The following is a 13,825-nucleotide window of genomic DNA, read 5'->3' as shown; positions in this document are numbered from 1 at the left end:
AATACCATCATAAATTCCGAAAATAAATCTAAAACAATGTGGCAAATTGTAAACACAGAGCTACATGGAGGCAGCAAAAGAAAAAATATTGCACTACAACATAATTCTGAGACTGTAAAGGAACCTCTCGAAGTTGCAACATTATTAAATGAATACTATGCAAATGTTGCGAAAATGTACTCCACCCCCAACACTAGTACCAGTCACAACACAAACAACTTAAAGAAATTAGGAACGTGCACCAAAACAATGTACTTGCATCCAGCAACTACTATGGAGGTTGAAAAAATCGTACAGAAACTCAGACCTACTTGGTCGTGTAGTGTAGATGAAATCCCCACTTATGTTGTCAAACAATGCAAAGAATATATTGCAATCCCTCTGTGCCACATAATCAATTTGTCCTTCACCGCAGGAGTTTTTCCACAAAAGCTGAAGGAAGCAAAAGTAATTCCAATATACAAGAAAGGAGATAGAAACAACTTAACCAACTACAGACCAATATCTCTCCTCTCCCCCTTCTCGAAAATTTTAGAAGCTACCATGAACAATCGAATTGTATCACTTTTAGAAAAACAACAACTTATTTCAAATACTCAGCATGGCTTCCGCAAAGGGAAATCAACTGAATCTGCTGTGTTTCAATATTTGGAATATATAAGAGAAACATTAGACAAAACGGGACAATGCACGGGACTCTTTCTAGATTTAACCAAAGCCTTCGACCTAGTACCCCATGAAAAACTATTACAAAAAATAAAACATTATGGCATAAGAGGCATCGCACATGATTGGCTCACATCCTATCTTAGCAGTCGTATGCAAATAGTCGAGATTATCCACAGAAAGGATGACGGTGTGCAATCTAGCTTTGTCTCAAAACCCTGCACAATATCAAGTGGAGTTCCACAAGGTTCTATTATTGGACCATTACTCTTCCTAATATATATTAATGATTTGCCAATAAATTTAAATTCAGCAAAAACGACTCTTTATGCAGATGATACAAGTGTAGCCATCACCGGTGGTAAGCAACAAACCCCTAACTCTAATATCAAACATGTAACAATCAAACTCAGCAAATGGTTTTCTGACAATAATTTAGTATTAAACAGCAGCAAAACTGTGGCTGTCAATTTCCATCACACAAGGAATAAAATGATAAATGAACCAAATGTTACATTAGGTAATATGACAGTAAATCACGTTAAAACAGTCAAATTCCTGGGAGTATGGATTCATGAAAGCTTAAAATGGGACCCACACATAGATCACCTTTCCGCAAAACTAGGTAAAATTATATTTACCATTAATACACTGAAAACAATATCAAACTTAGAAACATTGAAAATACTATATTACACCATGTTTCAATCTTTATTAACATACGGTATAATCTTCTGGGGAAATTCCACTAATAAAAAGAAAATTGTCAGAATAATAGCAGGAGCTAAGAGAAATACACCCTGCAGAAGACTGTTTAAAAATTTAGGTATATTACCCTCACCATGCTTGTATATACTTCATCTGCTGATGTATGTAAAAACTGACTTAGATTCCTTCAAATGTAACAACTCCTCACATAAATATTATACAAGGAATGGCAGCAACCTCACAATACCATCACACAACATGGACCTAAATACATGGCTGTTCACTGTTTCAATAACCTTCCAAGTGACATAAAAATAATACAATCAGCTACCTCATATAAAAAGCATGTAAAAAAAATACCTATTAGATCATTGTTTTTATTCTGTTAAAGAGTACCTGACAATAAATTGCAAATTGTCACATCCTAAATGAACTCCTAGGACATGTATATGTATGTATTGATTTTATCTATTATATGTATGTAAATTAATGTAAACCTTGCAACTAACAGCACGAAGAAGGAGAATCAATTATAATGTAATCAATGTTTTTTAAATGTTATGTATAATATCTTCATACTTGTACCTATTTGAAAATAATTATTAACTGTAATGTGCTGACATGTTCCATACCATGTGTGGAAAACAACCACTGTACAATGGTCAAAGGAATGAAATAAATCATATCATATCATATCATATGAATTATTGATTTAGCATGGGTGCCTGTTATTAAAATTCCATGCAGGTAAACTACACAATTCTCTTCTTTGGCTGATCTAGTATTAAAAATAAAAATGAGTTTTGAAATATTTATGGTTATTCATAAGAGGTTCAATGCTGTAAGTTCACTACACAAGTAAATTTTTGTTCAATAAAGCATGGTACAGAAACAAATTTATAATTCCATAATATATCATATTGTTTGTTCATCTTAACTCATTGAACTTTATTCTGTCTGAAATTTAAAAATCAAATTTTCCCTTGTTTTTTTCAGATTTATAGGTACATGAAATGAAGGTTTCACATCTGACAAAGTTTTCACAATGGCCATCGTATTTCTCATTTTATGGAACTTTTTCATCATGTACAGTTTGTTTCTTCCCTCCCTTGACTTTTACCAAGGCAGATAGTAAATTTTGAACCCTGGTTTGACTGTCAGTTGCTCTCTACTGGCAATGTCTTTATATTTTACATTCAAACAAAACACTAACAGTTTTTCCTCTTTGTTATAGAGATTTGTACCATCTAATTTCCCTTTTCTGAGAGGAGGAAATCAGGGGCGGCGCGTGCCTTTCCAGGTAGGCAGGGCACATTTTTATTTGGGGGGGGGAGGCAGATAATCTCTAAATTTTTCTTTAAGGTATTTCAGAAGAGTTCCTTGATATAGAGTAAGTAAATTGTTCGAACAATGGGTCACTATTTGGAATGAAATGTAACAAATTCTGATCTAATATCAATAACTAACTAGGAAGATAATGCACCGTTAAGTTCAGTTAGAACACTTTTCATTGTCCATGTACCCCCAAAAAAGTTAGTTTATACTTACGAAGATAATCTGCATGTCAAGTTGTCTGGAACACAGACACAACCACACAAATAAATACACACGTACAGTAACTATAAACTCTTTCACTCGCGAAAAAAAAACTAATTATTTCATAAGCGATCAACACGCACACAGATGGAACGCAATGCAAACTCACACACTAACTCAAATCCAAATAAATCCGTATACAATGGAAAGGAAGGAGGATCTTTTTGAAAACACCGAGGGACTAGTTTGTGCAATAAAAAGTGTTGTCAACTTTTCAGGTTCGCCGGAACAAGCGCGAAGAAAAGCATTCGAGGAATTTTTTTCTAGCTTATTGCTGCATCTTACTGAGGAAGGTGAAAGTACGAAGGCTGGAAGAATGAATGAAGTGCCTGCCATGAGTTGGAAACACTGAACGCTGAACGAGGCAAACATGAATGGGCAGGGCACCTTGTTCACTGCCCAGAGACGGCTACGAATTTTGTGCTTTTCCATTGTGAGGGGGTACCGTCCCTTGCCTATGCTGTAAAGCTTTGGATCAGTCAGTAACGTCACGTCTCAGGGCAGAGCTGAGATCTGACTCTCTCCAACAGGACGCAGAAATATATTAGCCTCACACAGGGTGTACACCCTGTACGTCTGGTTGCAGCAACGTAGGAGTGGAGGGAAAAAAATAGTTATATACCGATCGTCTCTTCAGATGAACTTTTTATGTTAAAATTGTTGTGGGGCAGTGCCCTAGTTGCCCTTTATCTAGCATCGCCACTGGAGGAAATATCTATATGTAAGTTGCAACACTATGATGAAGAGACGGGTGTCAGTGCATGATTGGGGGTAGTTGCTCACAAATTTTGTGTGCTGAGAGAGCCCTTGGAAAACACACTGAAGGGAGTTGAGTCTCAGTCTCTGCAAGAGACCAACAGCAGACACTGTGAAGTAAGGAAGCGAATGGAATGTGAAGTGGCATGGTAATATTTGATATTTTGAAGGAGATGGCTCTCAATGAATAAGAACATTAAAAGTTAATTGGTTCATAGCTTTATTTGGGTGTGCATGTATGACTGTGCAAGTAGGCAGAATCTTTCATTGATGTAGACAATGATTATTGCTAGTCCATACATACATTTCAACTTTACTTCATAGTTATGGTGTTGTAAAGTTTTCATTTTAACAATAACACCAGAAAATCTGAGGGAAACAGCATAAGGTGTGTAAATATGTTTGGGAAGGTTACAGAGACAGACTTTTTTGCTTTCAGAACTACAAAGTATGTAATTTTGGTATTTTCCCAGATTAAAACTAAATTTTACATGATTTGTATTTGCCTAAAACTTATTACATACCTTGGCATAGATGAATTTTCTCCATCATCGATGTGCATGGAAATGTTTTCTCACAGCCATTGGCATTTTTTATCAATATTTGTTTTGTTCTTTTCTACTTGCCTTTAGCAGTTTTCTTAGTGCAAGCGTCATGTTTCATAGTTACAAAATTGTGACTCATTGTTTCATTCATTGTTACCATTGTTAGAACTCTATCGATAGCAAATTAATTTAATCAATTTAATGTTCCATAAATATAATCTTGCTCTTTTAATACCCATGTGTTATATGATTTTCACACATACGTAGTAATACCATTGACCTATTGAATTCTGTTCCTAGGTCAGACGATGCATTAGGAATTATAGTGAGGACATTTTTTTAGAAAAGCAGATAATAGGATAAATGTGTGGAGATATATTCTATTGCAGATATGTAGTTAATTATGGTGCTGGCAGATAATGAAATAATTTTTCCATGATATGAATAAATGTGTAAAATTGGAAAATTGAAAGGAAAAAATATTTAATTGAATTTTATTTTAGTATTGAACCCCTCTTTCCACACACACACACAAAAACACACACACACAAAACACACACACACATATATCTATTCAAATATCGCATATTTTAAAACTGTTTACCCTTTAAAGGTTTTCACATCTTCTTGAAATCCTGTGGCTGGTTTCTGGTACTGACTTTGACATATGTTTAGATTTCTGTTCATTTACAGTTAATCCTACAATTTGCTCAAGTATTTCTTTTGCTCTTTTCATGTATCTTGTTATCAGTACATACACTTATGTGACATGTTTCATTGAAAATTCTGCTTCCTTGAAGCATTGATGGAGAACCTTTAGTACAATGTATGAAGCTAAGATATTACAAGTGATAATCCACCATCTTGTTCCACTTCTCTGTTGAATACAAATTCTTATGTCCCATCATTATCAAGTTCCCTTTTGCTTTTTTGGCATTTCTTGTCATCATTAATAATCTCACTAGTTCCTGCTTGTTGTCTGTATTTTGAATAGTTATATTTAACTCTTTCCTGTCTTGAATTTCAAATGCCTGTTTATAGTTAATAAATATGAATGGCCAGTTCATGTTCATAGTAAGTTTCCTTATCCGTATGATGACAAATAACAAATCTGTGGTTGTTTTCTAATTGGTGAAATGCATACATTTTGAGTAATCGCTTTCAGCTTGTCATTTCTCTTTAACATGCATTGGCTATTAATTTTCATTGAGAGCAGATATAGCTTTAGAACTATTTTCTGGATCAACACCCCTAACCCCAAAAACCAATAACTTCTTTCAACATCCATCTGAGTTACATAGTTTTCACATCTAACAATTTGAGGTTTCCAGAATAACACTTCCATACCATCCACAAGATAGTAATGGGCCAGGCCAGGTCCTGGAAACACGCAACAACTACTGAGGGTTATCACATCACCCTGTAACTAATTGGATGATCTCCAATCTCGGGTAAGTAGGGTCAGGTGGAATTGATTGATTGATTGATTGAGTTTATTTTACTTTGTATTTTGTGCCTCTTGGCTAATTTGCGAAGATGTAGATGAGTGATGAAATGATGAAATTGATGAATTGACATTCACAAACAACCAACCCCGAGCAGGATGCGAACCCGGGACCTTTGCAGGTAGGAGTGAGGCCGGCAGTCAGTAGTTTTATTTATTGTTATATAGTAATGGGAGACAGAACAGCAACTCTTCCACTCAACCATTATATCTATCTCTGCCTTATAAATAACATAACATTTCCCCTGGTCACATGGAGAGAACATTTCCACCCAGTGGCAGCGATTGGGTGCCAAAACTGGGGGGGGGGGGGGTAAGGTGCCAAAACTGGGGGGCAAAGACAGTATATTTATCTTTGTAGATAAGGTTTAGCATAGTGCGGAATCAAAAGTAGCATAAAATGGGAGGCAACAGCCCCCCCCCCCATCGCTGTCACTGTTTCCACCTTAATGAACTTAACAGGTTTTGCATAGTCAATTTAACTTGAAAGCATTTTCAGGAGAGTTCACCTTCATCAAACATTAACATAAAGGAGAATGGTGTCCTCAAAGACATTCATTCACATTAAGCCTGCCAATCATGTTCAGTATCTATACTTTAACAGCTACCATTGCATCACACCAAAGAGGTCATACCTAAACCATTCTAATGCTCCAAAATTTTACAATAACCAGATAGAAATTGCTTTATGAAACTGAGACAATTCATCACCAAATATCTCCATAGAAAATGATACCCACCTTCAAGATTCAAAATTTCAATGTGTGATCCACTCCCTGTTCTTATCTCTCAATTTCACCCAAGCTTTGGAAACCAAACCACACCATTCTATGTGTCCCAATCTGAACAAATATCAGTTCAGTTTTAAATACTAAATCTTGAGTTGTCTTCCAGGGACTGAGGCACATTACTCCACACTAACCTGGTTGCTCATCCCCTCTTCCAAAAGTCCACACATTTTAATTATACAATGCTATATTCTATAATCTATATACAATGGACATTTAAGTCAAACAAGGACTTTTCAATTTTCAGAATAACAGAACACAGCCAGAAGTATATATAAGACTTAAGTCATAGTAGACTGCCTGCTATTACTGCATGGAGTACTAACATTGCAGGAAACACGAATTATTAAAACAAGATAGTAGACAAGCCTGTGAGTACAAACATGGAATGGAATGTTATGATGAAATTTCTTGTGAACAAAAGTGAGTGATACTCACAGAAGAAATGGTGCAATTGGTTTACAGATGGCCATATATCAGTGCAAGCTGATACCAGTCAAGGTGGTTCAGGGCCTGCTGCAGTTGTTCCCATGTATATTCATGCCTGATCCTTTAAAAATCTATGAATAATATGTCACTAACTTGCAGAAGAGAAGGAACTTTCTGTGGACAGTTTGAACACAATCACAAAAACAGTCTGGTTTCATCACTAAGAGGCTTTCTGTTGCTGCAAGACAATGCATGATCACATACTGCTCATACCACAATGTGTACACTACAGGAACTCAACTGAGAGCTACTGCCACAAACCCCATTAATGCAGTACTGGTCTTGCTCCAAATTATTTTCACACATTTGCATCCTTAAAGAGGTTCCTCGGAGGCTAGCATTTCAGCAGTGACAAAAATTGAAGACAGCAGTCCAATCATGTTCTAATATATTGAGAAATATTTCTATGCTTCTCGTATCCAAGCACTACTGAAAGTCTGTGTTAAGTGTGTATTTGCATAGAGGAAAATTACAACAAGAAATAAGTATTTTCTAGAAGTTTAAAAGTGTTCCTATATTATGAAAAATCAAGTTCTAGTTTGACTTAAACACTTGAACATTCATATCATAGAAGACAGTAACCCAACCACCCAATAAAGTGTGTCATCTGTGTTAAGCAAAAAGTAAATGCATTCTCTACATTTGTGTTTGATTCCTGTTATGTTGATCTTGACATGAAATGGTGTCACATGCAGGAGACATATTCCCACCTATAAAAATATGTACTAGAATATTTGAATTTGTGGGAGCCTTGCTGCAGGTTGAACACAATGACAGCTGCTTACATGCTACCATGCCATATCATGTTATTCAATTTGCTGAAATGAAGAGGAAAAAAAGGACAAATGTAATAGATTTAAGAAGTTCAATAAAACACTGAAGTGAAATGAAACTTCTGACGTTGAGAGGGTCAGCTATGTATTTTCTGCATGCTGTTAATCTATAATGAATACCATACCGTGCTATTGACTTCATAGAACATTTTCGCCACTTTGTGGCAAACATGAATACTTCCACATCATGCTTCTTGGTTCTTACTTGAGAGATAAGGTCTCTGCTTGTGAAGACCATCTGCTAGCGTGCTATACAAATCCACTGCACAGTAAGTGCTGCCATCTCAGTATAAGAAGAAAGCCTGCATTAACCTTCTTGTCTCCTCAGAAGGCCAACTTGTAATGTCATTTCTACACTTTCCTTACATTATTAGTGTACATTTGTGAAATATTTCTAATGTGTAGTATATATTAGCACCAGTTGTAAAGCATTGGAACACAAATTGACTATATAGCTCAGAATTTAATCTATGTTGGTGATAAGTTGAATAGATTGCAAATATTAAAGTATAATCCATGCATTTTGGGCTTCCGAAAATGCAATATGCTACATAAAGTGTATATTTGAATATTTTAATTTGATATTTGATCTAAATCACTATTTATAAATACTATAAATCTATTTCCTAATGGTTATGCAGCACTTCATTGTTTGGGCCGAAACAAAATGCGAGACAGAAGGGGGAGGGGGGTCTCACTTATTGCACAATGATCAAACACATTTTGGAAAACAAACAATGTGGTAAATACAAACTCCCCTTACAATGATCTCCAATTACCGTTTTTGACTTTGTACAGCTTTTAAAATTAAGGTTAAAAGTTGTGATCGCAAAATATTTTATAGTTTATTCTGTCCATACCTAGAAAGCAGCTATGTGATACCAACTTTTATAATTCCAGCACCCTGATAAAAAAATCGTGCTTACGCTAGTGGTTCCAGGCAAATGTATATGTGTATGTGTGTGTGTGTGTGGGGGGGGGGGGTCATTGTAAATGCAAGAAAGAACATCGTCTGTAGCGTGCATCTTTGAAAAGTCATGAGCCACCAATGGTTGAACAGGCCCAGAGCAAGTTGAACCAAATATACAAACTAACTAACTCTCTAGACTTCTTGAACCCAAGGTTCATGGCTGCAGCAACACAAGCTTTCCATCTGTCCCTATCCTGAGCAAGATCTATACACTCTTTTCCATCCCTACCAATTTCCTATAGGTCCATCTCAACATTATCCCTCCACCTTTGTCTTGGTTTCCTTCCTACTGGTCTCTTACCATCAGGTTTCCCAAAAAGAATCCTGTAAACTCTTTACTCTCCCATTCGTGCCACATGGCCTGCCCACCTAAGTCTTCTTGATTTATTCATTCTAATAATATCTGGATATGAATACAAATTATGTAGTTCTAAATTATGTAACCTTCTCCACTCACATGTCTCCTCATCCCTTTTAGGCCTAAATATTTTCCTAAGGATCTTATGTTCTTATGTTCCTCTTTCAATGTAAGGAATCAAGTTTCGCATCCATATAATATTACAGGCAAGATTACTGTTTTGTGTATTTTAACTTTTAGTTTCTTATATATTAAACAAGAAGACAAAAGTTTATGAAGAGAAAAGTAACATGCATTTCCTGAATTAAGCCTACCTTTTATTTCCTCTTTAATTTCATTTTCATTTGTTAGTATTACTCGTAAGTACTTGAATTTGGAAACTCTTTCAAATGAGTTGTTATCAATAATTAGATTTTGATTATTACCTAACACTTGGTTTTGGCCTGTAAGCATATATTTAGTTTTCTCTTTGCTAACTTCCAAACCTATCTCTTTAGCTGCTTTGAAAAATATTTTAGCATCACGTCATATTCTTAATTGTATTTACATCATCCCCCAGTAAGTCTACATCATCTGCATATGCTAACAGCTGAATCACACCGTTTAATTTTAGTCCTTCGTTATTTTCTTTTACCTTCCTAACAGCGTATTCTAAGGCAAAATTAAAGAGCAATGGAGATAATGCATCTCCTTGTTTTACCCCACCATGAATTGTGAATTTGTCAGACATATAATATCCACACGATTTTTTTTTCTGTATCACTGGTGCATACTTTTATCATATTAACAAGCTTCTTAGGTATTCCAAACTTGACTAATATATTATATAATTTATATCTTATGACTGAATCATATGCTTTATTAAAATCGTTGAATAGCTGATGGACATTTTGAATATTCAAACCAAATATACAGAGTTCAAAAATGTCTACTGTATTCATGTTATAGCACATATTAAATTTAACATGAAAAGTAGAACTGTTTCTTTAACACTACCAGCAGGCAGTACTGGATGAAATAGATTATTTTATTGTAGTTTTATTTTCATTTAACTATTTGCAGTATATACACATGATAATTACATTCAACTAGGTATAATACAATTTGAATTTGATTGTTGATCAGAGGAATTATTTTTTAGGTAAGCAATGTGTTTTATTGTTATGGATGCTAAGATTGCTATGGAGATAGCAGAGAATCCGAACTGCTTCTCAGTATGATGATGAATGGGATTAATGAAGAAAATTCAAGCTTAAATTGTGGATTTAATCATCGTTTTTATTGTAAAAGTGTTCTGTGTCATTACAAAACAGTACATTTATTGAAACGTAAGTTAATATTAAATAATCTTGTGATTTAGAAGATAAATCAGTGTTAAAATCTAGATAGCATGGAAGGCTTTGGGCCATCCAGATAAAGTTTCTTGCTTGTAAGAAATTCAACAAATTTCAGTCAAGTGAGGGAAAAGTCTAGCGAGGAAATTATTAATCAAAACAGAGAGGACGTCCAAATGGAGATGAATGAAATAGTGGAAGTAAAAAGGGATACGTCTTCAAATAAAGACGGAGAAAATATGGATGTTGAATCGGTTGCTAAGCAACCAAAAAGTCAGAACACAAAACGAAATTGAGCAAAAGTTAGTGGAAAGGAGGAATCTATAAATGCTCCAAAAATTTTCAAAGCAAACGTATTAGAGCATACAATGCAATCAAAGCATAATATAAATAAGAATGACTTATACTATCCATCCTGGGCACGATGGCCCATACATTGTTCTTGTTGAAGGTGTGGAACACAATGTTGGTAGCTTTAGTGCTATTATGTTACGTAGTCACTTAAGAGAAGCTAGAATTAAGGTGAATTATGTTATGGCATCGGGTCCTAATCATGCAAAGGTTTACTTTTTAACATCCAATGATGCAAATGACTTTTACTTGAACAAGAATTTCAGAAGAAGTATAAGGTAAATGTCAAAATCCCGAAGAGTCTTTTACACAGAAAGGGACTAATATATGGGTTACTGTTACATATAAATTTAGAAGAAGTACAAGATGAAGCAGAGGCTGAGAGAAATATTCCAATAATCAAAATGGAAAGAATGAAGAAGAAGATTTATCATGAAAATGGGGAATTTGTGTTCAAACTGACCAAATGGTTCAGCGTAACGTTTCAATCACAAAGGTTACCCTCGCATGTAAAGCTACTCAGTAACATATTTCAGGTGCAACCCAAAATAAAATCTGTGATGCAGTGCAGGAACTGTTTCCATTTCTCTCATACAAAGGATGTTTGTAAGTCCAAAGCAATATGTCCAAGGTGCGGTGATTATGAACATGATGATATATGTGCTGCAGTACCTAAATGCATAAATTGCTCAGGAAATCATCTTGCAACTGAGAGGTCATGCAGTAATTCAGAAGAGGAAAGAGAAATTCAGAAGGTGATAGCATATGAGGGCTGTTCATATCAAGAAGCAAAGGGAAAAGTTAGTTCTAGTAGTTCATTTATGACCGAAGAGACGATTATTCTTATGCAAACATACTACAATATTTCCCAGTGTTAAAAACAACTAAAGCAGAGTCTTCCTTTGTGCAGTGTCTCTCAAAAGTTTTAGGACAACGACATTTTAAACTAGGCAACCCAATTTACACAAGGCGCTGGTGGGTTGCATGTAGAGTTAGGCTCAATTTCAGGGTTGCCACATGCACATTAGGTATTTATAAAATACGCGAAAGAAAGATATCCAAATATTATTGCATAAAACTAGAAAAAGATCAGTATTACATTTGTTGCAATACTCTCAGAAAGAAACAACGTCGATTTTATAGTATTTCATTTTTGATGAGTCTACACATAGGAAAAGTGGAGAGAGGAAACGAAAGGGAACAAAGGAGAGGAGAAAAGAGAAAGCAAAAGGAGAAGAGGAAAAGTAAAGAAGGGAAGAAAATAGAGGACAGAGGAAGTGGATAGGAGAAGTAATGAGGAGAAAGGAAAAAGATGCGAGGAGAGATGAGGAAAATGGAGCAAAGAGGAGAGAAGAGAGGAAGGAAAGCGAGGTTATAGAAGAGGAGGAAAGGAGTTTGGAGAGGAAAGGAGTAGACGATAAGAGGGGAGTAGAGAGTAGAGTAAAGGAGAGAAAAAGAGAAGAACGAAAAGAAGAGGAGAAGAGTGCAGTGGAGTCGGAAATATAAGACAGGAGAGAAGTGGAGAAGAGTGGGATGGAGACAAGAGGCGAGAAAAGTAGGGAAGGTGGTATGAGATAAAAATAGAGGAGAAGGATGGGAGAGAAGAAGGAGAAGGAGAAGTTAAGAACAGAAGTGACTGTAGACGAGAGGTGAGAAGGGGTAGTTGCAGAAAATACGTCTCGGCGTCAAGAACTGATGCATTGATAAAATTATCGACATGAAACATTCATTAACATTTTATAATGTATTGGAGAATGTATTAGATCGGTGGGAAATTCGTTTTGGCCGAGTTCAGAGCAAGATAAAATCTTCCACGTAAGATCTTTGATTTTACCTGCGATTATACCACTAAAAACATGAATGTAATTTTCATATTTATCCAATTTTTCTCCTCTTCTCGGTTCGTTGAAATTTTGTTATTTAACATTTCCCCTCCCCCCATCGTTAATTCCAATCTGAATCATTCCGTTTCATACGGCGTGGACAATGAACGCAATGGGATATGTCTAAAACGTTAGAAAAGTTTCTGCCACTGAAGGGGTTTGAACCTACGACCATCAGATTATCAATCCTTAACGGTAACCACTACCCCACAAGCTTTCGCTCCTGAACAAAGGTAGAAGGAGCTGACCAATGTGAAATGCAGATCTAACCCCCCCCCCCCCCCCTACATGTCATGTGCAAAGAATACTTGTTTGTAACAAAGAAAACGAAGGTAATACGACTGGGAGAAAACATTTAATGGAGAATTCCACATGATGGAAACTTTTCAGTCGATATTTGTGAAGGTATCTTTGCATTGAACTCGAGTGGAAAAAGGGGTAATATTAGTGTGTCCTGAATTGCCACAAATATAAATGGTTATTTCATTAATATTTGTCAATGTCTTTGAAGCAGAACACAATTATCGTTAGAGTATCATAATTCAAGATCTGATACGTGAAAATATCCCTTTAATCGTGTGTCAATTCATTTATTTGTTTATTTTTTTAGTAAATTCCAGTTTTAGGACAATCTAGCCACTATACACTATTATTACAAAAAATGTTGCCATGCTCTTGTTTAAATAATTAAATAAAAGAGAACACCTCGTAAGGAGGATCGAACCTGGGACCGCTAGCAGCCTATATCATTTCATTCAATTCTCAGTTTCAGGACAGACAATCACAAACATCAATGCCCGAGCCGGGATTCGAACCCGGGACCCCCGGCGTTGTAGCGCAATGTGCTAACCACTCCACCATGGGGGGCGACACCACTATACCACGCCCTTACCTTCCGTTGAATCAACAATGTTTAAGTATTCTGTCCTTCCAATATTGTAAATGTGCTTGGATATACATGTAGTTGAATTCTACTTTAATTTTGAATTGTTTCTTGTGGTATGGCAGCTATCTTCGAGAATATATTTTGGAAGTGATGAAGAA

This window comes from Lepisma saccharinum, chromosome 8 (assembly GCF_977018435.1).
Source record: "Lepisma saccharinum chromosome 8, izLepSacc3.1, whole genome shotgun sequence".
Classification (NCBI taxonomy): Eukaryota; Metazoa; Arthropoda; class Insecta; order Zygentoma; family Lepismatidae; genus Lepisma; species Lepisma saccharinum.
This window is presented reverse-complemented; position numbering follows the sequence as displayed.